The sequence below is a fragment of the Electrophorus electricus genome, unplaced genomic scaffold (assembly GCF_041902795.1).
Source record: "Electrophorus electricus isolate QZ-2024a unplaced genomic scaffold, ASM4190279v1 Scaffold72, whole genome shotgun sequence".
Classification (NCBI taxonomy): Eukaryota; Metazoa; Chordata; class Actinopteri; order Gymnotiformes; family Gymnotidae; genus Electrophorus; species Electrophorus electricus.
The window spans coordinates 101,802-105,615 of record NW_027658789.1 but is presented as its reverse complement, the minus strand read 5'-3'; the positions used below and the strand labels follow the sequence as shown (position 1 = coordinate 105,615).

General features: G+C 39.6%; 1 non-coding gene across 1 annotated transcript; it reads right to left on the bottom strand.

The window, feature by feature from the left end:
- Nucleotides 1-3,030: 3,030 nt before the first annotated feature.
- On the bottom strand, nt 3,031-3,102 carry trnae-uuc (transfer RNA glutamic acid (anticodon UUC)). The gene has a single exon. It is a non-coding gene; the product is annotated as a tRNA-Glu (tRNA).
- Nucleotides 3,103-3,814: the final 712 nt, after the last annotated feature.

Genomic DNA, 3,814 nt, shown 5'->3' with positions numbered 1-3,814 from the left:
ACACATAAACGTACATAAACGTTTATATAACACTCCCTAAACAGACCAGTTCTGTGTTAAAATTCTGATTGTGAGAAAAGTTCAAGCCTGAGACGGGAGACGTGTTAGAGCAGTGGCTCAATGCTCTCCAGCTCCGCCTTTGGTATGGAGGTGAAAAGCAGGCTGAGAGAGACTGCTGTGCAGTGCTGGAGGGTGAAGCGCAGGGCAGCACAGTGGACAGAGTCCAGCTCTCTGCTGTTCAGGTTGATGCAGTTCTCTGCTGAATTCAACAAGCTGGACACACAGTGAGCAGAGCCAGTCTGATAGATCTCTCTGATGATGGACAGTACAAAGCTGGAGCTCAGCCTGGGGAGAAGACACACACACACACACAAAAACACAGACACACATTTCCAGGTCTCATGCTGTACAGTATAATTAAAGTGTTTGGACTGTTACTAACTGTGTGAACAATCTGAGCCACACAACACATGACTGTATTCTCTCACCTTCTGATCTGAAGTCTGGCCAGTACAGGCAGAAGGTCTCTGGGATTTTGTTACTTAATGTTGGGGATGTGTAGTGGTCCCATGAGCTGGTGGAAGCTCGTCTACTTTGCCGTAACGTCACCCTTTCGCCTTGCTGTCTGGATGCGTACTGTCTGTCAGACTAGCAATTCATCTACACTTCTCACAGATAAAACTGCCACTAATGACGAAGAATAAACATGCTGCATTCAGTGCTCTGAAACAGAACATAAGTCATGATGAAAAAGCAAAATGTTAACATTACTTATGTTTGTGGTAGTTCCTTAGATATAGTTTGTGATGATAAAATAGTTTTCCATGGAAGTTGCCAGTTTCCAGGTAGAAAGTAGTTAAATCCAACAAAACATTTGTTAAACAGATAGAGAGCAGTAAGAGCTAGTATGCTGAAACTACCTGTTTCAAAAACAGGAAGCTTCCTTATGAAGGAAAGAGGTTCTTATGAACCTCAGCATTTTGACAGCAAGTATTAACCATGGCTATAAAACCATGTGAATAATTCAGTTATGGGATTAATCCACAAAATAGAACATCAAATCTAATTATTTGGCCAGTACAGGGTTATGCAATATTCCTTCATCTCAGCAAAATGCAATAGCTTGACTTCCTTAACTGATTAATAATTAAAAAATATCTTTCTTGACTATAAGAATATAGCTTACCCATTAGAAAGATTAAACATCCAGTCAGCGTGTATCCTGGCATGTTAATGTAAAAGGCAGCTCCTACTGGATTTGGGGAAAGATTAGTAAAATATTTCAAGTATCTGCAAAGCAGAAAACTGCCTATTCAACAGGCATGAATGATCTGCTACCGAAGTAGTTGTGTTATTTGCATAGCCTAATTAATATCATTAGATCAAGTTCTATATTACCTATATTGTTATATTAAAATGTTGCTATTGCTTTTTTGCTTCACAATTGTTACACATAATTGCTGCACCTGATACAAGGATAGGAATTTCAATTTATTCATACTGGATATAAGAATCATTAATGGCTGCTGAGTGAAGCACTTTCATTGAAAATTCATCCACCAATTTTTTTTTTTTTTTTTTTTTTTTGGAACTAGAAACAGGGCACATCAACCAGGAATACATTCCAGGTCTGTTTTAGAACACTGGCTGTGATTCATTACATTTTGGCAATTGTGAAAAGAAACTGGATGATACTTCTAAAAGTAATTGTGTTTGCAGTTTATTTGCACAGTTACATGAACAACACTGGTAGCATAGTCAACAGGCTTGATGGTTTTCCAGTGCACGACACTGTGATACCAGGGCTGGCCCAAGCCTGTGTGGGGCCCTATGCAGAAATCTGAGCTGCCACTGACATAACATAGGTAAAAAACAAATAGAAATAAATACATGGTCTTTGGCACCCTCTTGGCGGCCTTAGCAGGCTCTCATTTTGCTTATACGGCGGGACAATTGTTCTGCTGTTATCCTAGCTATTGAGCAGTCCTACCTAGATTTAATGTACTTATGTACATTACCCTTAGTCCAGGTTTCTGGTGTTTATTTTAGATGGATTTTTGGTTGTATATATTATAATTAGGCTACTGTGGACAATTGTATACCGTATAGCTACAGCACCTGTACTTCACACACATGTAGTAATCGGAACTAGAAAGTTGCCAACCCTATTAAAATATTAGGTTTATAGTATAATATTTGAATTAAACAGACAAAGCATTAATCACAATCATTTGCATGATGATTAAATCTTGAACCAAAAATGTATCAGAGAGCTGTAGTGTTTTTTATAGACACACACCCAATAAAACTTTGCTTGACCATTTCTTGCCCTCTATATCATTCTCTGCAGTTTACTGAGAAAGACCTGACACTGGGTAATGCCATTGTCTATTCGAAGGCCAAAACAACAACAATCTTGGTTATCAAAGACTCACTCCACCCTGACCACAGCCTCTTCTTTTAGAAGCCATGAGAAAACCACCATCGCAGCTTGAGAGCACAAATCTAGCCTCTTAAGAGGTGTTTTGTTTCACAGGCAGATCGATATCTCAATGCGGTCCACATGAAAGCAATTTTCTTTCCCTGAGTGCAAATTGCACTTTTAATGCCTGATATTTCAGCCACTCATTTCTCTCACTACATGACAAAACTCTCGAAACTTTTCTCCAAAAGCACTGAATGTTATTCTAACCATTTATGGCCTTTCTCCATTCATGTACACAAAGTCCAGTATGATTCCAAATGTCATCAAAAGATATATCTGTTTGTAGCTGAACAACTTATACAATGCGATCTTTCTTCTTTGTGTCAAATGAACTTAACAATTGAAACATCCAAAACTGGCTGTGTTTCTTGCCAACATACTGGTGTTTGGACATGTGGGATTACTTGCATGTCGCTTTCAATAACTCAGTTGGTAGAGTAGAAGTTAAAACTGTCATCCTTTGGCTGTCGGCTCAACTCCAACTCACACAAACTTTATGTTTTAATGCAGAATCTGTCGTTTTATATGAGCATAAAAAGAGGTTTTTCCCTGACCGGGAATCGAACCCGGGCCGCGGGGGTGAAAGCGCCGAATCCTAACCACTAGACAACCAGGGACAAAGCTGCTGAATTTACATGAGAAGACCATTTTTCAAAGTCTGCACTCCTACTATTCTGACAATGTTTGGATGCATACTGGACTTGGTATGCATGAGTGGAAAAAGGCCATAAAGCGAGTTATTCATCTTTCTCTTTGTTCTACAAAAAAATGAAGTTTGCAAGAGTCAGGGCTCTTTTTTACCATCTGGGAAAAGAGGGAACGCTGGTGTCACTAACACATGGAAAGAGCTGTTATATATTCCCCATTTGTCTCCTTAATGTTTCTGACAATTTAGCCACTCATTTCTCTCTCTACATGAAAACACTCTAGAAAATGTTCTCCAAAAAATACGGAATGTTATTCTAAGTACTCAGAAAATAGTCTTTTCCTCCCCCTTCTGACGCGTGAACTTATAGACGCCCTTGATTGCACGGTGTCTCTGTAATTGACAGGGGAGAGAGCGTATGCCACTCCCTCTCTCCCTAAGAGTACAGCCAATTATGCTCTTCTAGACTCTCGGCCACAAATGGCTGTGACACCATCAGTTTCAAAGTTAAACACAACTCCTATAGTACCAATAAAAGCTTCACACTCACCTCAGCTGGGACATGGCAGACACTGAAGGAAACTCCTCACTTCACTCTCTTCATCTGACCAGTCATTAAGCTCCACTGGTTTCTTCACTGTTTTGAGTTTCAGCACTTCTAGCACTTGTAATATTAGAATAGA